Genomic DNA, 24,470 nt, shown 5'->3' on the forward strand with positions numbered 1-24,470 from the left:
CCTCCCCGGGGGCAACTTGAGGCTCTTTCAAACTGGTCCTGTCACTGCTGCAGATGAGAAGAGCCCAACCCCCACCTGGCTCCAGCCTCCTCTCAGGGAGCTGTAGAGAGCAAGGAGGTCTCCCCTCAGCCTCCTCTTCTCCACACTAAACACCCCCAGCTCCCTCAGCTGCTCCTCCCCAGCCCTCTTCTCCAGACCCTTCCCCAGCTTCCTTGCCCTTCTCTGGACCCTCTCCAGCCCCTCAATGTCCTTCTTGCAATGAGGATCCCAAAACCGCAGCCAGCACTGCAGGTGTGGCCTCCCCAGTGCTGAGTGCAGGAGGACAATCCCTGCCCTGCTCCTGCTGCCCACACTGCTCCTAATGCCCAGCCTGAACCTCCCCTGGGGCATCTTGAGGCTCTTTCAACTGGCCTGTCACTGCTGCAGATGAGAAGAGCCCAACCCCCACCTCCAGCCTCCTTCCAAAGTGCTGTAGAGGGTGCTGGGGTCTCCCCTCAGCCTGCTCTCCTGAAGGCTGAACAAGCCCAGCTCCCTCAGCCAGGCACTTATTTCCTTTCCTCTTTTTTTGTTTGCTGGAAATATACCACTGAGCCCCTCAGCAGCCTGCACAGAAACAAGGCCATGGCCCTGCTTTCACAGGGCAACAAGGCAGCATTTCCACCCAGCTTGAATGCTGCCTTTCCAAGCCCTCTGAGTGCTGAAGTGGTACTACAGTAGTGCAGGGTTTCAGCCCTTAAGCTTGAAGTGCTGCTCATCAGGTGAGATGAATCCCACATGCACCACCTGCATCATCAGCCAGAAGAGGTCCCAGTTAGTTCCCCAGCTGGTTCAAGGGAAGAGGGAAAAACAGAGTCTCTTCTCCAGCCCTGTTTTGTCTGTGCTGGTGTCCTTTGTCCTGCACAGCCTCTGCCCAGGCCTGCTCTGCAGAAATGATTAAGCTGTGTTAATTGGGGGTTGGATCAGTATGGTCCCTCCTCACTCAGGCTGCCTATGTACCAGCCCAGGTTTTCTTGCTGTGTGCACATCCCACAATCCCAGCAGGGTGAGGTTGAAAGGGACCTCTGGAGATCCTCCAGTCCAACCCCCCTGCTAAAGTAGGGCACCCACAGCATCCTGCCCAGCACAACAATGACCAGGTGGGTTTGGAATCCCTCCAGAGGAGACCACACAAGCTCTCTGGGCAGCCTGCTCCAGGCCTCCAGCACCCTCACAGTAAAGAAGTCTCTTTTCTCACTGGGTTCCAGTTGGTGCCTACTGCCCCTTCTCCTGGCACTGGGCACCACTGACAAGAGTCTGGCTCTATCCTCTTGCCCCCCACCCTTTAGTTCTTGCTGAGCATTGCTCAGATCTCCTCTGCAGCTGCTCTGAGGCTGGGGAGAGGCCTTGAGCACAGCCCTGTGAGGAGAGGCTGAGGGAGCTGGGGTTGTTTGGCCTGGAGAAGAGGAGGCTCAGAGGAGACCTCATTGCTCTCTACAACTACCTGGAGGGAGGTTGTAGCCAGGTGGGGGTTGGTCTCTTCTCTCAGGCAACCACCAACCAAACAAGAGGACACAGTCTCAAGCTGTGCCAGGGGAAGTTTAGGCTTGAGGTGAGGAGAAAGTTCTTCACAGAGAGAGAGACTGGTCATTGGAGTGTGCTGCCCAGGGAGGTGGTGGAGGTGTTCAAGAGAGGATTGGATGTGGCACATGAAGCCATGGTTTAGTAGTCATGAGGTGTCGGGTGATAGGTTGGACTTGATCTCTGAGGTCTTTTCCAACCTTATTTGGTTCAATGGTTCAATGATTCTCCAGGCTCAACAGCCCCAGGGCTCTGAGCCCTTCCTCCTCAGCTGCTCCAGGCCACCTCAGCAGATTTCACTGCTCTTCCTTTCCACAAAAAACCCAAACTACTTTCAGACAAAGAACATGCAAAAGTTGGTAGCCTAAAGAGAGGTGACCCCCAGGAGAGTAAAAACTCATCCACCCAGCAGGGGCACCCCTGCAGCTAGGAGGGGGTTGGGGCTTCATCAGCAAACAAGAAGCTGGTAAGGATGTGGGGTTGGCACTTGCTGCTGAGGAACTGCAGAGAGTCTTTCACAGTGGCTCAATCAGTCAGCAGGTTTTGGCTCCTGAGACTCCTTGAGACACTTGACTGTGGAACAATTCAGAACTGGAGGCCTCACCTTGGCAAAGGCAGGCAGAGGAACCTTTTCTCCCTGCTCATGAGGTGAGCTCTAAGGGCACAGAATAAATTGCTGTATGAGAAGGTCAGTGATTTTTAAATTAAGGTTCAAGCTTGTACATTTGCTCTCTTATAGCTTCCAAGTGCAGGACAGAGGACAGGCAGAGCTGAGGGATACAGCAGACAATTCATTTCTGTCCATTTCACTTGGCTGTTCCTCAGGAGAGGAGCTGACAAAGCTGGCCAGCTGCATTGCTGCTGTTCAGATCTCTGCAGACACAGAGGAGGACTTTTGATGGCTTGCTTTTTTCCCCCCCTCCAACTGGCAAAGGAAATGAATGGCCACAGAAAGTGAAGGTATTGTTATCCCCAGGAATGAAAAAGAAACTGAGGACAGGCTGAGAGAGTTGGGGCTGTTCAGTCTGGAGAAGGCTCCCAGGAGACCTCATTGTGGCCTTCCAGGATCTGCAGGGGGCTCCAAGAAAGCTGGGGAGGGACTTCTGAGGGTGTCAGGGAGTGATAGGACTGGGGGGATGGAGCAAAAGTAGAAGTGGGGAGATTCAGATTGGATGTGAGGAAGAAGTTCCTGCCCATGAGGGTGGTGAGAGACTGGCACAGGTTGCCCAGGGAGGTGGTGGAAGCCTCCTGCCTGGAGGTTTTTCAGGCCAGGCTGGCTGTGGCTGTGAGCAACCTGCTCTATTGTGGAACTGGCTGACCCTTGAGGTCCCTTCCAACCCTGACAACTCTGTGATTCTGTGAAAAGCAATCCAAACAAGAGAGGTTTCCATGTATGTAAGAGCAGGTATAGTGACTGTCCCCCTCTGATGTAGCAAAGGTTATTCTGCCACCCATCACCAGTTCTCACTGAGGGGGCAAAAAAGGGCTCAACCCTTCCCCTTTCCTCCCCCAGCTGTCAGAAGGGAGGTTGCAGGGTACAAGGAGCAACACAAAGCCAATGTGTCCCACTGACACAGCACTTGGCAAGCTCTGTGCTGGCCACTAGCAACCTAGGAGCTGCACAGAGCTTCCTCAGCCACTCCAGAAACTGGGGACTCAGGGGAGGAAAGCATCCAGAACGAACAAGAAAGCTAGCAAGAGGAGATCTGAGTCAGGCAGAACTCACTGTGGAAGACACTTCCATCTGTCAGGAGCAGGAATGATGACTGACCAGAAGAACACCCCCAGAGAAAGAACAGACCTGCAATCACTGCTGGAGCCCAGCTGCAAACACTGCTCAGAGGCCCTCAAGTCCCTGAGCAGCACCACTCAGGAAGGTACACTTGAGCAGTACACTTTGTGCTTGCTGCTCTTTTCACTCTGTTTTCCAGCCATCACCAGACACCTGAGCTGGACTGACCCTTGGTCTCTTTTGCTTTGACCAGTCCTACTTTCTTCTGCTCCTCAGAGAAGTGGGCAGGGTTAGGAAGCAAGCAGCAGGCAAACAATCGGTCAGTTTCCTCATCTGACCCCTAGACTCTCATTAAATCAGGGGTGGGGGGGTGGTGTTTTAAAATCCTTGCTTCTCCTTCAGGTGACCTCACAGGCCATCTGCACGTTCAGCTTTGCATATGCTGAGGCCAGACCCACAGTGCCCTGCTCCCAGCCAGCTATGAAGTTTGTTGTGCTAATTTTAACCTGAGCTGTCTCCCACACCTCAGAGGCAAACCCACACTCGTGGGCTGAACAGCTGAACTGTTAGGAAGCACACTGACTGGTGACCCAGAGCTCCAGGACGCTTTTCCTTCCTCTTCCAGCTGCCACAGCAGCTTCCACTGACAGCTGACCACCACACAGGGTTTTTGTTCCCTTTCAGCACAGGCACAAGCACTGGAGAAACAGCTGCCCCTCCATGCAGCTCAGGGTGCACTTCAGTGCTTATCTGCCCCGTGCTCCACAGCACTTCTGGCTAGGACAACCAGTGACGTGGTAAGTGACCTCTGATCCTCCGCTGCCCAGACAAGGAGGGCGAAGCTCTCCCCCCCAGGAACAGCTAACAAACACAGGACTGTCAAGAGCTCCTGGTGGAGCCAGGCCATGGCATGGCACAGCTCATCTGCCCAGCCCCCAGGTACTAGGCTATGAATATTCAACACCTCAGGCAGTCATCTGGCATGCCTGACCCCAGGCTGCTGGGAACACAAGGAGACACTATTTGCAGAGACTCTTTCAGTCCCTTCGAACCCTGCAGATCACCCCCCCCCAGATCATCCAACTACAAGACCTGCCTTCATCCTCCTGGTTTTCACTTGTAGCCTTGCCAGCCCTGCAGTAAACACACTGCACAGAAAAAAAGAGAGAGAGAAAAAATTATCTGTGCTGGAGAGATACAGAGGAGGCCACAAAGGTGATCCAAGGGCTGGAGAACCTCCCCTGTGGGGACAGGCTGGGAGAGCTGGGGCTGTTCAGTCTGGGAAAGAGAAGGCTCCAGGGAGACCTCAGAGCAGCCTTCCAGTACCTGATGGGGCTCCAGGAGAGCTGGGGAGGGACTTCTGACAAGGGCTGGGAGGGACAGAATGAGGGACAATGGTTTTGAGATGGAAGAGGGAAGACAGAAGATTAGGAAGAAATTCTTTCTAGTGAGGGTGGGGAGACACTGGCACAGGCAGCCCAGGGAGGCTGTGGCTGCCTCCTCCCTGGAGGTGTTCAAGGCCAGGCTGGATGAGGCCTTGAGCAAGCTGGGCTGGTGGGAGGTGTCCCTGCCCATGACAGGAGGCTGGGGCTGGATGAGCTTTCAAGTCCCTTCCAAGCCAACCCATCCTGTGAATCTCTGACTCCCCATGCACTGTTAGACTTGGCAGAACTTTGCAGCAGAAAGAGTGGCAGCATGACAGTGGTTCCACCACCTGAAGCACAGTACAAGCCATGTGCAAATATTTCCAGTCTCTTTTTTGACCAGCTCTCCAATACTGGTGATAAAATGAGCATTTCTGAGAAAAGATAAGGAACAAGTGACATTCAACACCAGTATCAGAGGTTTATAAGGCATGAACACCTCCCTCACCTCTTTGGAATGCTGAGTGAGTGCGTCAGGAGCCAGCACAGACTAGAGGTCATCCTGCTGGAAAGCAGCTCCAGGGAGAAAGACCTTGCAGTGCTGGTGGGCAGCAAGTTCTGCATGGGACAGCAGTGTGCCCTTGTGGCCAAGAGGGCCAAGGGCATCCTGGGGTGCAGCAAGAGAAGTGTGGCCAGCAGGGCTAGGGAGGTTCTCCTCCTGCTCCACCCTGCTCTGCTGAGGCCACACCTAGAACACTGTGTCCAGTTCAGGGTTCCCTGATTCAAGAGAGACAGAGACCTGCTGGAGAGAGTCCAACAGAGGGTGTGAGGATGATGAAGGGACTGGAACATTTCTGCTAAGAAGAAAGACTGAGAGTCCTGGGGCTGTTCAATCCAGAAAAGGCTGAGAGGGGGCCTTATCAATGTATACAAATATCTGAAGGCTGGGGGTCAGGAGGAAGGTTCCAGGCTCTGTTTGGTGGTGCCCAGGGACAGGACAAGGCAAAGCAGGTCCAAGCTGGTACCTAGGAGGTTCCACCTCAACATGAGGAGAAACTTCTTTGGTGTGAGGCTGTTGGAGGCCTGGAGCAGGCTGCCCAGAGAGGTTGTGGAGTGTCCCTCTCTGGAGCCTTTCCAACCCCACCTGGCTGTGCTCCTGTGTGCCCTGCCCTGGGTGATGCTCTGGCAGGGGGGTTGGGCTGGGTGATCTCTGGAGGTCCCTTCCAGCCCCTAACACTCTGTGATGCTATGATCTACCTGTTCAGGTAGTGATCTGGAAGGCTTTCCATCTGGCTGCTGTGTTTGTACACTAGTTTTGGTGAGGAATGGAGAGGAGCAGTACAAAGCCATGCTCCATTTGGAGAACTGCTGCTGCTTTAGGTGTTCCAAAGGAAAAGGCTGGAACACTTAGTTCCAAAAGCAGAGCATGCAAGAGCAAACAGCAGGTATTGGGTAAAGCAAATCACAGTGCACACCCAGAACCTCAGCAACACAAAACCCTGCAGCAATTCATCAGCCTTGAAGCTGGAGTGGACAAAGCAAGATTCTGCTACAGATACACTTCTGTAGGAATGGGGGAGGGAAGAGGGAGGAGTTGCCCCCTTCAGCTCCATTCCACTCTACCACTTCACTGCAGTCAAGGCACTGATAGAACAGAGTGGCTACAGGGAGCCACAAAAGTGGCCCCTGAGGTCCAAACTGCAAAGGCATGCCAGCAGAGGATGGGAAGCAAAGCAGCTTCCCTGCAGAAGGAGGCAGCAAGCAAGAACACAAGATTAACCACAACAGATGGAAAGATATTAGGAGGAAGCCACAGGTCACAGGAGAAGATTCCAAACACCTTTAAAAGCTCTCAGTCCAAAGAGCAGTAATGCAAAATGGGGAGGAACTGTTCCCAGGCTGTTCTGGAACAGTTGTTCGATGCTTTATCTGAAGAGTGAATGCATTCTGAAAGCCTACAAGAATCCTCTTTAAAAGTCTAGAAGAGCTGATGTGAGAATCACAGAATCACTCTCCTGAGCTGGAAGGGTCCCATGAGGATAGAACCATACAATTGTTTCAGCTAGAAAAGACCTTGATTCCAAATGTGAATCATAGAATCAATAAGGTTGGAAAGGACCTCAAAGATCACCAAGTCCAACCTGTCCAACCCAACACCTCATGACTACTAAACCATGGCTCCAAGTGCCACGTCCAATCCCCTCTTGAACAGCTCCAGGGACGGGGACTCCACCACCTCCCTGGGCAGCACATTCCAACAGCTAACAACTCTCTCTGTGAAGAACTTTCTCCTCACCTCCAGCCTAAACCTCCCCTGGCACAGCTTGAGACTGTGTCCTCTTGTTCTGCCTGGGAGAAGAGACCAACCCCCTCCTGGCTACAACCTCCCTTCAGGTAGTTGTAGAGAGCAATAAGGTCTCCCCTGAGCCTCCTCTTCTCCAGGCTAAACAACTCCAGCTCCTGCAACCTCCCTGGGCAGCCTGCTCCAGGGCTCTGGGACCCTCACAGGGAAGAAGTTCCTCCTCATGTTGAGGTGGAGCCTCCTGTGCTGCAGTTTCCATCCACTGCCCCTTGTCCTATCCCAGGGTGCAACTCAGCAGAGCCTGTCCCTGTCTATTCCTTCCTGACCCCCAGCCCTCAGCTACTGATAGACATTGATCAGATCCCTCTCAGCCTTCTTCTCTCCAGACTAAGCAGCCCCAGGGCTCTCAGCCTCTCCTCACCAGGCAGTGCTCCAGGCCCTTCAGCAGCCTTGTAGCCTCCCTTGGACTCCCTCCAGCAGATCCCTGTCCCTCCTGAACTGGGGAGCCCAGAACTGGATGCAAGATTGCAGGTGAGGTCTCAGCAGGGCAGAGTAGAGGGGGAGGAGAACCTCCCTGGCTCTGCTGGACACACTCCTCTGAATGCCCCCCAGGAGCCCATTGGCCTCCTTGGCCCCCAGGGCACATTGCTGTCCCCTGCAGAACTTGCTGCCCACCAGCACTCCCAGGTCCTTCTCTATGAAGCTGCTTTCCAGCAGGGCAGCCCCTAACCTGCCCTGGTGCCTGCTGTTACTCCCCCCCAGATGCAGGACCCTGCACTTGTCCTTATTGAACCTCATGAGGTTTGTCTTCACCCAGCTCTCAGCCTGTCCAGACCTCTTTTGGAGATCTGACATCTGCTCTCCCTCCCCCCCAGTTTTGTACCACTCAGCAAGGACACTGGGAAGCATGAAAGCAAGGGGCAAAGAGATGGCCTTTAACAGTCAGCCCCAGCAATTTTACCAACAAAAAACCCACCCTTCTTCTCTGCCAAGTCTGATCAAGTCTGTATCTAACCCATTTCATGCTGCTTATACACAACAAAACACCCATGGAGTGTTCAAAATACCAGAGGATTAGCTGCTTGCTTACACATCAAGTGAGATATCATAAGACAACTCCAGGAATGCCACTTGCCTAAGTGAGTAAAGCCTCCTTTTATCCTAGGTTTCTGTTTAGCAAGCTGAGTATCAAAGAACTGTTTACTCATACTCCAAGTACTGATCAGAGCTAATGACTGTTACTAAGTTCCTCACCAGTGGAACCTCTTCTGATGCCAAATGTACATTGAAACATCTTCTCTAGCACTCCACACACACACAGTCTGCATAGAGAGACAGATATCCCCCCCCCCCCCCCAAGCTCCCCCTTGCAGTGCCCCCAGAGCCATTTCCCAGTGCCAGGGAACTGAAGGACAAGCCTCCAGGAAGGAGCTGCAAAAGGAAAAGCAATTGTCTTAACACTGGCAGAAATGTCATCTTCCTTGATCTGATCTGCTGGAGTTCACCATGAGTTACACAACCAGAGAGGTTGCTGGGGACTCTTTTAGAACTTAAAACCTTAATGCATTAAGAGGTTGGATAAAGAGTGTGGCCAGCAGGTGAAGGGAGGTTCTTCTTCCCCTCTACTCTGCCCTGCCAAGGTCTCAAGTGGAGCATTGTGTCCAGTTCTGGGCTACCCAGTTCCAGGACAAGGAACTGCTGCAGAGAGTCCAGCAGAGAGCCACTGAGCTGCACTGAACAGCACCTTGTGAGGAGAGGCTGAGAGCCCTGGGGCTGTTGAGCAGGGAGAAGAGCAGCCCCAGAGGAGATCTGCTCAATGCTCAGCAAGAGCTGAAGGGTGAGGTGGCAGGAGGCTGGAGCCAGACTCTTCTCAGTGGTGCCCAGGGACAGGACAAGGAGCAATGGACAGAAACTGGAACCCAGGAGGTGCCACATGAGCAGAAGGAACAAATTCTTCCCTTTGAGGGAGGCAGAATACTGGGACAGTCTGTCCAGAGAGGCTGTGGAGTCTCCATCTCTGGAGGCATTCCAAACCCCCCCCGGATGTGTTCCTGTGTGACTGACTCAGGGTCAGCCTCCTCCAGCAAGGGGTTGGATTAGATGACCTCCAGAGGTCCTGTCCTACCCCCACTGTCATTCTGTGACTCTGAGGAAGGCATTGCTTGTTACAACAAGAGGGCCCCATCATTTCCCTTTCAAACAAAGGGGTAAGTGCTATAAACATCCCCAGCAGGTAGAATGCAGTGCAGCAGTACTCAGCAGAGAACCTTAGAAGCTGGTTTGGGTCAGCAGCAGGTTCCACTGCAGCACAACTCTGAGGGGTGCAAAGCTGCTGGCCTGTGTTCATGGGGGCACCATGAGCCATGCTGCACTGCACTGCATGGCACCAGCAGCTCTGCCAGCAGGAGGAAGGAAACCAAATATTCCTGTTTGTTACAGAGAGGAGGGAGGTGTCAGGGAACAAAACCCAGGTAAGACAACAGCCATTCCCAAGGGGAGGGCTCTATTACACAGTGAGTTTAAATGGTGTTTCTAGAAGCACCAAACATCAGTGGCTTCACTCCCTCCCACACCAACCACAGAATCACAGAATCGTTTAGGGTTGGAAAAGCCCTTCAAGATCATCCAGTTCAGCCATTCTGCCAAGGCTGGGGCTGAGCCATGGCCCTCAGCACCACAGCTCTGCCTCTCTGAGGCACCTCCAAGGATGGGCATTCAACCACCTCCCTGGGCAGCCTCTGCCAGGCTTTGAGAACCCTTTCAGTGAAGAAATGTCATCTAATGTCCAACCTAGGCCTCCCCTGGTGCAACTTGAGGCCACTTCCTTGTGTCCTATCCTTTGTTGATAGAAGAGACCAAGCCCCACCTGGCTCCAGCCTCCTGTCAGGGAGTTCTAGAAGGTCTCCCCATCAGCCTCCTGTTCTCCAGACTAAACAGCTGCTCCTCCCCAGACCCTTCAGCAGCTTCCTTGCCCCTCTGTGGACCTGCTCCAGCACCTAAATGTCTCCTTTGTGCTTCTCCTTTATGCTGTGACTTACAGATGACATTTATTACCCTCAAGTGTGACCACGCAGGCTCCCTAGCAGGGGCAGTCAGCTGTGACTGCCAGTGAGTAGTCTCAACAGCAGTGTACCACATAGGTCTGCAGCCAAGCAAGCCACCCAAAGCAGAACTGCCTGAAACCAGCTGGAATGTTGAGCACTGACAATGAACAACTCCCCTGGGAAGGGAACAGCAGATAACACGAAGCAGGCTGCTTCAGGTGGCGTTCCTTCCCACACAGCACACCCCCACACCAGCACTCCTGCAGCAGCCAAGTGTTTCAGAGCAGATGCAGTGAGAGGAGCAAACCTGTACCAGACCCAGGCAGGCTTCTGCAGCCCTAGGAGAACGAGGCATTTAACCAGACCATGCACCTCAACCCTCTCCTCTTGCAGCGGGCCCAGGCTGTGCATCCGGGAGCAGCTGAGCTGATCTAATCACACCTGACCCCTCCTTTTGATGGAGACTTTCTCCTCCTCCCTTTCTGACTGCAAGGCCTTAAGCTGGATCCCTGCCTTATGCTGGCTCTGGTGCCCTGCCAGGTCTCCCCATAGATCAGCTCACATCACTAAGCCAGCACAAAACGCACAATGACCAGAGATGCACACCAGATAAGCACCAGGGCAGCTACAGGGAACAAGTGCAGCAGAGAGAGCTCCTCCCTCTTCTGCATGCATGACAACACACCAGGAACTGAGTCTTGGGCCTGGGTCCATAATCCCTTCCACCTGTAGGAGCCTAGCTGGGCTGACAGCAGTGACAATGTTGTACTGGCAGCCTGGTGCAAAGCACCACAGAATGCCAGCCTGAGCAGATGGTGCAGATGCAAGGTGAAACACCCAGCTTCTCCACCTCCTTCAAGTCTGACAGAAGCCATGACCTTTACACCTGCAAATACCTCTATCTTCTACTGAGGACAGGAGCTATGCTCTATTTTCTAAGTGGGCTGAGTAACCTGTCTGCAATATCTGACTGCCAAGCCCAAGCATTAAAAGTCTATTTGTTAACTGGGGCTAACAAAGAATAAGGTAATCCCCAAGACCTGCAGGTATCACACCTACCACTCTACTGGCTCAGGACTAAGTTATCAGGAATGCATCTGTACAAGTTGAGGCTGACCTGCTGGCAGGCAGCTCTGGGAGTCCTGGTTGGTAACAAGTTCACCATGAGCTAGCAACCTGCCCTCGAGGCCAAGAAGGTGTATTAAGAAGAGTGTGGCCAGCAGGTCAAGAGAGATTCTACTTCCCCTCTACTCTGCCCTGCCAAGGCCTCACCTGGAACACTGTGTCCAGTTCTGGGCTCCCCAGCTCAAGAGGGACAGGGAACTACTGGAGAGAGTCCAGTAGAGAGCCACTGAGCTGCTGAGGGCACTGAACATCACCTTGTGAGGAGAGGCTGAGAGCCCTGGGGAAGAGAAGGCTGAGGGGGAGCTCATCAACGCTCAGCAAGAGCTAAAGGGTGAGTGACAGGAGGCTGGAGCCAGACTCTTCCCAGTGGTGCCCAGGGACAGGACAAGGGCCAATGGATACAACTCAGGAGGTGCCACATAAACAAAAAATTCTTCCCTGTGTGGGTGGCAGAGCACAGGGACAGGCTGCCCAGAGGGGCTGTGGAGTCTCCATCTGTGTAGGCATTCCAAACCCCTCTGGACATGTCCCTGGGTGATTGTTGCTGAGTGATCCTGCTCTAGCAGGGCAACTCCCCTACATAATCTTCTGAGGTCCCTTCCAACCCCTGCCACTTTGTCAATCTGGCAGAACAAAGCTGTAATTCAGGTGTCTGAAGGACACTACCACCTTGCTCTCTTTGCAGAGACTAGCTATGAGACTGAGGCTACAGCAGACTTGGACCTCATCCTGCAGCTTCATATCCTTTAGAGCAGCTGTCCATGCAGCACAACTTCATATCCCTTAGAGCAGCTGTCCATGCAGCACAACTTCATATCCCTTAGAGCAGCTGTCCATGCAGCACAACTTCATATCCCTTAGAGCAGCTGTCCATGCAGCACAACTTCCTGCAGCAGTGACACTGAAGTTCTGAGTTCATGATCACCACACACAGCACAAACCACATGCAGACCCTCTCACCACCTGTGCAGTGCAGCAGTTCTCCTAATACCTCAGTTCTGTTCAGTGAGTCAAAAGAGGTTCCTGGATTAATCAGCAACACAGCCTCCTTTTCTCCAGGCTGAACAGCCCCAGTCCCCTCAGTTGCTCCTCACCAGACCCTCCCTCAGCTTCCTTTCCCTTCTCTGGACCATCTCCAGCACCTCAATGTCTTGAACCCCCAAGGTGTGGGCTCCCCAGTGCTGAGGACAGGAGGAAAAAAACCCAAAGAGTACACATCAGAGTGCTTCCATCATCTTGGAAAGTTTTCTGCTTGAAAACATCCACACATGTAGCTGGTGGTCAGAGGCCCTCCTGGCAGGATGAGCTTTTGCCATTTGATTTACAACAGAAGTCATCATTGCCTTCTAACCCAAACAAAGTGGGATCTTCTCCCCCCCCCTAAAATTATCACTAATCTACACTCATTTTGGCTGGTTAACTGGACCTGAAGCTTCAGGGTACCTAATACTGCACTGAACTAAGCCTGTTACTCCCAGATCTTGCTCCACAGCCTAAGGGATTTGAAGCACACACTGCACAGAGATCATAGAATCACAGAATTGTCAGGGCTGGAAGGGACCTCAAGGATCATACAGTTCCAAGCCCCCTGCTGCCATGGGCAGGGACACCTCACACTACAGCAGGTTGCTCACAGCCACAGCCAGCCTGGCCTGAAAAGCCTCCAGGCAGGAGGCTTCCACCACCTCCCTGGGCAACCTGTGCCAGGCTCTCACCACCCTCATGGGCAAGAACTTCTTCCCAACATCCAATCTGAATGGGCAGATGGCTCCATCAGATTTGTGCTACATTTTAGGAGTTCCTATGCCTGTCTAGCCAAGCCATAACTCCTTTCCCAGAAGGACTCTGGGACAGGATGATGAAAACAAGCAGTAAAACTCTCATAAAACATTAAAATCCCTGCACAGCTGCCAGTGTGGAAGAGGACTGCTAGGGAGCTGCCAGCCTCCCAGTGAAACAAGCTTTTTGGTGGTCATCTGCTCAATCCACCCTTTGCCTTAAAGGTACTGCTTCCTTCTCAGTCACTATTTTCCACTCCATCCAACCCTCATCCATGCACTCAGCTGCTTCACAAAGCAGCTTTACAGTAGCTGCCATAAAGTCAGGCCCTCATCACAAAGCAGCTTTACAGTAGCTGCCATAAAGTCAGGCCCTCATCACCTCTACTTATCTTCTAGGCTACAAACTCAACACTGAAACTGGCACTGAGGGACTTTTAAGATGCTTAAGTAGAAGAAGACTACCTACAACCTTCGAGCACTGGAGTTCTCCTGGGTGATAAAACTCTCCACTCTCTCTCCTTTCACAGCATCCCAGCCTGGTGGGGCTTGGAAGGGACCTGTGGAGATCATCCTGTCCAACCCCTCCTCCCCTGCTAAAGCACATTCACTGAAAGGAGATTGAACAGGAATGCATCCAGGTGGCTTTGGAAAGTCTCCAGAGAAGACAACTCCACAACCTCTCTAGGCAGCCTGCTCCAGTGCTCCAGCACCCTCACACCAAAGAATTTTTCCCTTATGCTGCAGTGAGACCTCCTGGGTTGCAGTTTCTGCCCACTGCCTCTTGTCCTGTCACTGGGCACCACTGAAAACAGCTCAGGCCCAGCCTCTTCACCTCTACCCTTTATGTATTTTCTGATGGTCCATTTGTAGCCCTGCTCCTACAAGCAGGGTGTTCAAGTCTTACAGTCTTCAGGATACAACTGCACCCTTCTTTCTCAGTTCAGCTGGCACACCACATTTGCAGTCACAGGGCTAAGAGCTCAGACCCAGCTTCTAAAAATACACTGAACAAACATATGTCTGCACAGAGATGGGTGAAAACCCCCTGATTTCCAACTAAATGGTGTCAGAAAAGGGAAAGATGTAAATTGTTGCAACTGTTGATGTGATTGGCTTTCTGCACTTGCAGCCCAGAGAGCAAATCACATCCTGGGCTGCAGCAAGAGAAGTGTGGCCAGCAGGTTGAGGGAGGGGATTCTCCCCCTCTGCTCCACTCTGCTCAGACCCCACCTGGAGCTCTGTGTCCAGCTCTGGAGCATCTCTTAAAGGAAGGACCTGAAGGTGCTGGAAGGTGTCCAGAGAAGGGCCACAAGAAAGAGCAGAGGGCTGGAGCTGCTCTGCCATGGAGACAGACTGAGGGAGTAGGGGCTATTTGGTCTGGAGAAGAGAAGGCTCCAAGGAGACCTAATTATGGCCTTGCAGGATGTGAAGGGGGCTCCAAGAAAGCTGGGGAGGGACTTCTGAGGGTGTCAGGGAGTGATAGGACTGGGGGGGAATGGAGCAAATCTAGAAGTGGGGAGATTCAGAGTGGATGTGAGGAAGAAGTTCTTTCCCATGAGGGTGGTGAGAGACTGGCACAGGTTGCCCAAGGAGGTGGTAGAAGCCTCCTGCCTGGAGGTTTTTCAGGCCAGGCTGGCTGTGGCTGTGAGCAACCTGCTGTAGTGTGAGGTGTCCCTGCCCATGGCAGGGGGGCTGGAGCTGGATGCTCCTTGAGGTCCCTTCCAACCCTAACCATTTTCTGATTCTATGATCTATCTTCTCCACACAGAGAACATCTCCATCCATGTGGCATTTCATCCAGCATCCTACAGAAAAGCTTGAATGATTTCTTTTCTTGTAGTGGTTGACACACCTCAGTTAGACATCTGCTCTAAGAATGAATGTGGACTGCTCAGTCCAATGGTGATGAACTGGCTTCAGTTCAGACCTTTACAACTTTAAGCCCCAGTCCAGTTTGGTCACCCGCTGCTGGCTTCCACAGAACAGAAGTGGACTGTGTGAGTTACATGACCTTGTTTGCTCCTGATGATCCTCAGGGTAACTTCCAAACCTTCTAGGCAGTTGCTTCCAAAAACACCCATGCCATTAGGACAGAAGGGAGGCACAAGGACAAACAAGCAATTGTCTACCCCACACAAGCTACAGTTCTGAAGTGAAAGAAGAAAGCACAAATCCACTTCTAGCCTCTCAAACCTCATGCAAATCACAACCAAGGAGAGAGAACGTGTTCCAACAAGGTTCTTTCACAGCTTATGCCAGGCTTGACCACACTCCATCACCAGGTCTCACTGAGACCCCAAATCACATGGCTGAAGAGTCAGCCCTCATTAGGTAAGAGCAGTGCCCTACCAAGCTTGTCTGCAGACAATCAAGACGATCACTGAAGCCGACTCCTCTGTGTGCAATGCAGACAGACCCTGCAGCTATCTGAAGGGATCTGTGAGCACTACAAACATTTACATTTCTCAGACCAGCTAATGTCAGCAGGTTCATTCTCTGCAGAGTCTTGCTTCTTCATCAGATAACAGCCAGCGTTTCGAGGCATTGCTCAAAGCAGTGACGTCAGGATGAAACTCGAGAGCTTGTCAGAAGCTGCTACAAAAAGGTGGGGAAATCCCAGCCACCTTCCAACTACATCAAAGCATGGTGAGAATCCCAGACTTCCTGCCCCTACCAGCCTACCTGATTGCTGTCCTGAGACTACTCATCAGCTTCTGACTGCATAGGCCTTTCATCTACTGGTGAAGGATGGCAAGCTCTGAAGCTCAGAACCCACCAACTTCTCAGAGTAAGCTACGCTGCTGCTGTGATTCTTCTCACTGCTCACCCTCCTTTCAGGTGTTTCCCCTCCCTCTTGCTCCTGTAATGGCACAGGGGAGTTACCAGAATGCCACTTTTAAGGCACACCATTTAAAGTAACATCTGTGAAACAAAGGTTAACTTTATGTTGCTGCTTCCAAAACGCTGCAGCCCACAGCCACAAAGTCAGCACGGAGTTATCCCTACAAGAGTAACTGAGGGCAAAAAACTTGGTGAAAAACCAGGTTATGCAAAACTCCTCCCCTGATGGAATACTTTATGGATTTCACAGAATGGGCTGGGTTGAAAGGGACCTTAAAACCATTTAGTTCCAACTGCCCCGCCATGGGCAGGGACTCCTCCCAGTCGACCAGGTTGCTCAAGGCCTGAGGGATGGCCTACAAATGAGCTATCAGCAGATCTCCACTATCTCAAACCAAACACTTCCAACCCTGACTCAAACAGTCCTAACTGAAGAGTGCTCTATTTTTTAACATCCCTTTTAAATCAGAAAGTCAGCTACCAGTAAATCCCTCAGACCATCTCAACTCTGCCTGTATTTGATGATCGGTGTCTCCTACCAAAGGTCTGACTTTAATCAAGAAGATATTTAAAGGCAGTGTACTTCCTGAATTAAGTTAGACCTAAATTACTGTTGGGGTTGGGTTTTTTTAACCCTCTTAAAATTAAATCTTTGGATTGCCTGAAAAAATGTTCAGTTGATCTTAGCATCATGTCCTGTGTTCCTACAGAAGATGAAGGTTTATGCAAGAAAAGCCATCTGGTCGTTGTACAAAGTTTTCTGTTGACTCACTTCTGGGTTTTTTAATCAGAGAATCATCAGGCTTGGAAGGGACCTCAAGGAGCATTCAGTTCCAACCCCCCCTGCCATGGGCAGGGACACCTCACACCACAGCAGGTTGCTCACAGCCACAGCCAGCCTGGCCTGAAAAACCTCCAGGCAGGAGGCTTCCACCACCTCCCTGGGCAACCTGTGCAGGCTCTCACCACCTTCATGGGCAAGAACTTCTTCCTCACATCCAATCTACAACTGTCCTCCTCTAGCCTGGATCCGTCCTCCCCAGTCCTATCAGTATCCAACACCCTAAAAAGTCCTTCCCCAGCATTCCTTCAGATACTGGAAGGCCACAAGAAGGTCTCCTGGGAGCCTTCTCCTCTCCAGACTGCACAACCCCAATGCTGTCTCCATAGCAGAGCAGCTCCAGCCCTCTGCTCACCCTCATGGCCCTTCTCTGGACACCTCCCAGCACCTCCAGATCCTTCTTGTAATAGGTGCTTGGAGTCAAAGTATGTCCCAGTTTTTCCTACTGGTATAAACTGCTGGAGTTTGCTCACAATTTTCTACAGAGAGAAGGAAAAAAAGAATACAACAAATCTATGCCCATGACACCAGGCTTGCACAGGGCAAAGTAAACCATGGCAGTGTGCCTATACATCAAGCACACTCATTCTACACTGGCACAGCTGCAGCCACATGAAACATCCCTGGAGGTGTTTCTCACTGAAGGTGTTCCTCATTGCACATGCAGAAATGACTTTATATATATATATATATATAGGATGGGGTGGGTTGTTTGTCAAAAGGGCCTGGGTGGGTTTGACATTCATGGGGGTTTTTGCTCTGGTTTGTTTAAGAGACTGAGATGTCACACTGACAACCAAGGGCAAGGTCCCTCAACTTGCTACAAAAACTGGCCTGTGGTAGTGCCAGTGACCTGGTTTCCCCCAATCCAGTACACAATAAACCAAGCCATGGGTTATTCCATGGTCAGTTCCAGCTTTAGAACAATGGCATTGTGCAATTTGTTAGGAAAAACCCACAGCTGTCAGCTTCTGATTTATCAACTTCAGGTTTCAGGCACCTTTGAGAAGGCTTCAGGTTGAACAAACAGTCAAATACAGAAAGAGGTTTCACTGAGTGTCAGCAGAGAAACGTGGTGTGGAAGAAAATGAACTGCCATTCATCACATTGATAAGAAGTCAGAGGGTACAGTTGCAGGGTAGTTTCCAACAGTTTCAGTCATGGCTGAGACACTCCTGTGAATTCTTCCTTCCCCCATGAACTGCACAGGCCTATCTCACTTTTCAACTGATTTGACAGGGGTGACCCAGTTCAGAGAGCTGAAGAGGATGATAAAGAATCTGGCAATGCAGCAGACATTAGTGGTCAGCTGGCTGCCAACAGTAGCTTTGGTGCCACTGTGCTGCACAAACACCAGGAGCAGCACAAGAGAAGGAAGACTCACAAAGTCACAAAGACCACAGCAGGTCCCATTTTCAATCAGCTTCAGCTTTCAGGTACCAGTGCCTTGCTGCTGCACAAGGAGGATGTGGAACTGTCGGAGAGGATCCAGAGGAGGTCCAGGCGGCTGGCAAACCTCCCCTAGGGGGGCAGGCTGGGACAGTTGGGGCTGCTCAGCCTGGAGAAGAAAAGGCTCCAGGGAGACCTTAAAGCAGTCTTCCAGCACCTAAAGGAGAGCTTGGGAGGGACTTCTGACAAGGGCTGGGAGGGACAGGACAAAGGACAATAGCTTTGAGCTGGAAGAGGGGAGACTGAGATGAGGAAGAAATTTGACAATGAGGGTGGGGAGATATTGGCACAGGTTGCCCTGGGAGGCTGTGGTTGCCCCATCCCTGAAGGTGTTGAAGGCCAGGTTGGATGAGGCCTTGAGCAACCTTGGCTAGTGGGAGTTGTCCCTGCCCATGACAGGGGGCCTGGAACTGGATGACCTTGAAGGTCCCTTCCAACCCAAACCATTCTGTGACTATCTGGTTCCCACCTTCATCCATGCAAGTTTCCCAAGCAAGGCCACCCCTGGTCCACCAGAAGCAGCTAAGTCTTTAAGCAAGCCCAACCATAATGAGAGACACCCTAGGGTTTGAATTTCTCTAATACTTTTTCTGCCCAATCCAGCTGATCAGATATTGACCCTGCATGACTTATCCATTGCCCATACTCCTAGTGTGCTGTGCTTGAGGTGCTATCTTCCTAGCATTATCAGAAAGCCAAGGAAGTGAGTATGGAACTACCTTCCTTCTAGATACTGAAGACATGGCTTGATGGTAGTTCAGAGGTCTTTTCCACCCAACACACTTCTCTGATTCTATGGTAATAAAGAATGGAGGAAAGGGTAACATGTTCAAAGCACTGGGCAGGTTTGCAATGGGTATTTAATAGGCTGGAGTCTGCTGGAGAGGCCCTGCCTCACTTCTTGATTTAAAGCATTGTTCAGGTAGGAAAAGACCTTCAAGTCCAACCATGAAGCCAGCAGTGCCAGGTGCTGGCTTTGAAAAAGGGGATTTAGTATTCCTTTCCAAGATGCAGATCACTGTAACTCCCACAAACAAACCCAAAACATTCATCTCCTCTTGCCATCTCTTCCAGTGGTGTCTTAAAACCAGCAGTTACAACTGTGCCTTAACCAGATTCCAACCACCTCCCCCGTGTGTAGGGAGCAGCCACTATTCAGGCAGTGACCAACATCATCCCCTTTAAGCACCACACATCAAGTCATCACCCTTTCACCTCTGCTTCGTGCTCTTGGCAGTGTCAGACTGTCAGACCTGAGCCACCCTACTCAAAACTCCAGTTCAGAAGGATGCTGCAACTTGGGATGCCTGAGGAGCTTCCTGCCCTGATGAGCACTGCACTTTGGGGTTAAAAATAAACAAGACACTGGCTTTCAACTTGACTTCCAGGAGCTGCTGGCTGGTGGGATACACAGCTGGGAGGACAACCTTCCCAGCTACCTCAGGTCACGTTCCCCTGGGAGGATGGAGCACTTCATCAAAAGCCAACTCCAACCAAACTCATCCAGGTCAGGATTCTGGGATCTGCCTCTGCATTTACAATGCTGCACTCAACAAATGTTTAAGCAGCAAACACTACATTTAAAAACACAAATACATCAGAAGACTTTCACCTTTAATTAGTCCTGCTTTCAAGTGTAATTAACAAGCACAGGACAAAAAGTTTCCCCCTCTTCCTGAAGGATTCACTTCAGGTTCAGAGAATCAGTGGAGCTGGAAGAAGGGAATGCCACTGTTCTCCCTCAAAATGGTAAACCCCAAGATGCAGAGCCTGTTCCAGCAGCTTTAGGCAGCCAAAGATGAACCTAAGCAGCCAGAGGGTTTTGTAAAAGATCTTTGAGCAGCTTAGGCAGCTAACTCCCATCTTTGCTAATGGCAGATAAGCACCTACCTAACCCGATTAGAGACTTCTAATGGCTGTACCTCTCACCTGCACAATTGCCTGCCATATTCCAGAGGGGTGTCACTGATCACATTAAAGGCATTTTGCATGGCTCCTAAATTGCTTTTTATTAAGCAAGCAAATCAACAGTAAGTTTGCAGTAAGGTGTTCCACCCCAAACATTGCCTTACAGCAGCCCCAGCCTACAGAAGGCTGGATGATATCAGCAGGAACCCGGCTGGAGGGTGAAGGACAGGTAATCCAGCATCCTACACACAGACACCTCAGCATGGCACAGAAACCCTCAGTACCACACTGCTGCAGGGAATGAGGTGCAGACAGGCACATCCTCTGGTGGGCCAGAGACCATCAAGCCACTGAGAATTAACCTTCCAGACAAAAATAAGTCATCCACCAAAACAAATCAAACACCAAGATTTCATAGAACCATGCTGGTTGGAAAAGGCCTTCAAGATCATCCAGTCCAGCCACTGCCTAACTCTGCCAAGGCTGGGGCTAAGCCATGGCCCTCAGCACCACAGCTCTGCCTCTCTCAAACACCTCCAGGGATGGGCATTCAACCACCTCCCTGGGCAGCCTCTGCCAGGCTTCAAGAACTCATTGAGGCAAGAAGTTTCTTCTCATCTCCAACCTCAACCTCTCTTGGAGCAACTTGAGGCCATTTCCTTTCCTCCCATCACTTGTTCGTAGGGAGCAGAGACCATTCCCACCTGGCTCCAGCCTCCTCTCAGGGAGCTGTAGAGAGCAAGGAGGTCTCCCCTCAGCCTCCTCTTCTCCACACTAAACACCCCCAGCTCCCTCAGCTGCTCCTCCCCAGCCCTCTTCTCCAGACCCTTCCCCAGCTTCCTTGCCCTTCTCTGGACCCTCCCTAGCCCCTCAGTGTCATTCTTGCAGTGAGGGCCCAGAACTGAGCCCAGCACTGCAGGTGTGGCCTCCCCAGTGCTGAGTGCAGGAGGACAATCCCTGCCCTGCTCCTGCTGCCCACACCATTGCTGATCCAGGCCTGGTTGCTGGTGGCCTTCTTTCCCAGCTGGGCACCCCCTGGCTCATCTTCAGATGTCTTGCTGATTGCAGACAGCTGACTTAGAAATTAACTAATTTAGTCGATTCCCTCTCTTCTGTGGCCTTAAGATGATGCAGCTGCGAGATTTCAGAAGTTCCTTGTTTACAAAGATGAAGAAAGCTAATTCCAAGGGAAACGTTTCTCAGCTCTCAGTATAGCACTTCTCTCTCCCACAACAAACCTCTCTTCACCAACTGCTGATGAAACTCTTTCATCAATCCTCCCTTTAAAAATCTCAGCACCACACCCAGCACGCACTGGGATTCCTTTCCTTGTTTAAGTGCTAATTGCTCCTCATGAGACATCAACTCGGCCCTCCTTTTGCCCAGTTCAGCACAAGGCACTTTAACGATCCAGTCTTTTCACTGGGTTTTAAGCGTTCTGGAGGCCTGGGGAGGTTTACTTACTTGTGTTCTAGATTCTAAAAGGCCAAGTGAACTGGATGCAAAAAGCAGAAGTGCAAAATGAAGCTCTTGCCCATGAGGGTGGTGAGAGACTGGCACAGGTTGCCCAGGGAGGTGGTGGAAGCCTCCTGCCTGGAGGTTTTTCAGGCCAGGCTGGCTGTGGCTGTGAGCAACCTGCTGTAGTGTGAGGTCTCTGCCCATGGCAGGGGGGTTGGAGCTGGATGATCCTTGAGGTCCCTTCCAAGCCTAACAATTCTGTGATTCTCCCCTGAGCCTCCTCATCTCCAGGCTAAACACCCCCAGCTCCCTCAGCCTCTCCTCACAGGGCTGTGCTCCAGACCCCTCCCCAGCCTCCTTGCCCTTCTCTGGACACATCACAGTATCACAGTATCACAGTATCACTTAGGTTGGAAAGGACCTCGAGGATCATCGAGTCCAACCTGACACCGCAGACCCCATGACATCCAAGTATCTCAATCCCCTCCTTAAATTGAGGAGCCCAGAACTGGACACAAGCTTGGAGAAGCCTCTAAGACCCAGGATAAAACACAGACCTGTGTGCTGCTTACAGGAAGGACCACAGCCTTAGGCTCCTCCTGGCTGGATCAATGACAATGCTGTGAAGCCCAAGATACCTGTTAGCTCTTCCTATGGAAAAAGCAATCGGTGCCTGAAGAGATCAGAGAGGTCTCTTCCAACCTGGTCTGGTTTATTCTACTCTACTCTATTCTATTCTACTCTACTCTATTCTACTCTACTCTGCTCTACTCTACTCTATTCCTTCCCCAGCATTCAGTGACTTGCTCACTCTGTACTTAAGCAACAAGGAGAGCCTGTATTTCATCATATCATCACTTTCTGTTGCTTGGGGATTTTTTTGCTGGTTTCTAAGCATGAGGATTCTGCACTGCAACCACAAAGCAGCAGCAGACTGATGAAAACATCTAAATACCTATTTGTGAGGTCAGGCCATGGCATAACCAGGGAGATTACAGTAGTAATTTTTGTTAACTGCACTCAGGGGCACAAATTCCTCTCTTCTAAGCCATGTGAAGCACTGGAAACATCAAAGAGTAATCCTGTGCCTTCTCAGGCACATAACCATGGCCACCACACCCTTCTTCCTAAACTAATTATGAATGCTTTGGTTAAAAAAAAACACGTTATTTTACAACCATTGGGGATGAGGAGTGGGGAGGCACCTGGAAAAAAAACAACCCCAAAGAGGCTAAAACTTTGCATTTGAAAAGCAAAAGCCTGCCTTCTTGCTTTAAAACCACCAGTGTGCTCCTGGTGCATAGCAACTGCAAAGGTAACAAATAAAAATACCAGGAGAAAAAAAACCCACAAAGTAAAAACCAAACCCCAAACCAATGAGCTGTGAAAGGGTCAAGGAAGGTGATCAACCCCAACGGCCTTCCAGACAGATTGACATGAAACTCAGCTATGCTGAGGCTCATCCTTCTAGTGGAAAAGTATCTTGGGGCCTGTGTTCTGTACTCTCTGCAAAAATCCCCACCAAAGTAAAAAACAATAAGTGAACTGAAAAATCCTGTGTTATTAAAACCTTGCTGCCATGAGAAACAGCTCTCCTGGACCCCCCAGTCCCCTCCAACCTCCCTTTGGCCTGCTCTTGGCAAGTTCTAGAATTCATTGAACAAGCTTTAAGTGCGTGACAAACCTACCAAGCTCTGCTCTTTAGAGTGGGAATGCCTCGACTGGAAAGGAAGAAAGGACAGCAGAAATGGATTCACAGATGGCACTGAGATGGGAGGGAGCCTCCAAGGGCATCCTGTGCACCTCCCCTGCACTCAGCAGGGACACCTCCAGCTAGAGCAGGCTGCACAGGGACACAGCCAGGCTCAGCTTCAATGGCTCCAGGCATGGGGCCTCAAGCCCAGCCCTGGGCAGCCTGTGCCAGTGTCTCACCACTCTCCTTGGGCACAACTTCCTCCTGAGGGCCAACCTCAGTCTGCCCTGCTCCACTTTCAAAACCATTGCCCCTGGGCCTAGCACTCCAAGCCCTTCTGAACTTCCCCAGCCTTCCTGTAGGTCCCCTGCAGATATTGAAATGTATCTCTAAAGCCTCCCTGGAGCTTTTTCTCCAGGCTGAAGAACCCCAAACATAAAGGAATCCAGTCAAACACAGGGATCTTGCTGCACTTCTGACAGCTGCTCAGCCACTTTCCATCTAAACCCACCACCAGTCTGGCAGCACATAGCTAAACACCCATCAAGGAACTCACTCTATGAGGTTTCACAAGCTGTCTGAAGTCAAGATTTGACAAGATAACTTGACATGCATCTGCCAAAAGCCAAGTCCTTGCTGCAAAAGAACAAGTTACTAGAGAAGCTGGCTGGGGATTTTAATTGGTGCTGCTCAGTCTTCTCCCTCTCCTGCAGTTAATCTGGAGAAATATGCTGGACTGACATCTGTATTTCAGTCGAGCACAGGTATCAGCAACAAGCTGTGCCTGCTGTTGTGATAACACCACCACTGGCTGTGACAGGAGACATGACTACATCCTATGCTTCAACACCACCAGCACTGACACAGGCTTTGAACACTGCTACTTGTTCTTCTTCAAGTGGCTTCACACAGGCAACAGGGGGAAAAAACATCATCCTCAGAGCCAGTCCCCACCACTAGAACAGCTGCACCAAGCAGCAGTAAAAGCAGAGTTGCTAAGGCTCCAGTCACCATGGAGGAGTACACCTCTGACAGACTTCCAAGGAGAGTCTGTTGGGTAGGCAAGAGGATGAAGACTCAAACCCTCCATTTCTTTCCCCCCCCCTCCATATGCACTGTAACTCATTCATGCTATCACCTATGTTTGTCACCACAGAACACCAAACTGCTCATCTTTCATCAAAGCCTGTTTGAGCAAGTGCTCTTTTTTGTACTGATCTGCTCAGCAGCATCTCCATTACCCAGGAGTACTTTGAAGATGTAGGAGGTGATTACTGGCAGTAACAATAGAAGAATCTTCGGTGCTGGGTAGGGATCAGCCTCCAGGGAGATTTGTGAGCTGTATCGATCATCACAGAATGACAGAATGGGCAGG

The 24,470-nt window shown here is 51.2% G+C and overlaps 1 protein-coding gene across 4 annotated transcripts in view; it reads right to left on the reverse strand.

Annotated features, from left to right (window-relative positions):
• B3GNT2 (UDP-GlcNAc:betaGal beta-1,3-N-acetylglucosaminyltransferase 2) overlaps window positions 1-24,470 on the reverse strand; it is a 33,736-nt gene that overhangs the window by 4,398 nt on the left and 4,868 nt on the right. The gene's annotated exons all lie outside the window — the stretch shown is intronic.

The sequence above is a fragment of the Melanerpes formicivorus genome, unplaced genomic scaffold (genome assembly GCF_026170545.1).
Source record: "Melanerpes formicivorus ecotype bairdi unplaced genomic scaffold, bMelFor1.0.p_v2 SCAF_25, whole genome shotgun sequence".
Classification (NCBI taxonomy): domain Eukaryota; kingdom Metazoa; phylum Chordata; class Aves; order Piciformes; family Picidae; genus Melanerpes; species Melanerpes formicivorus.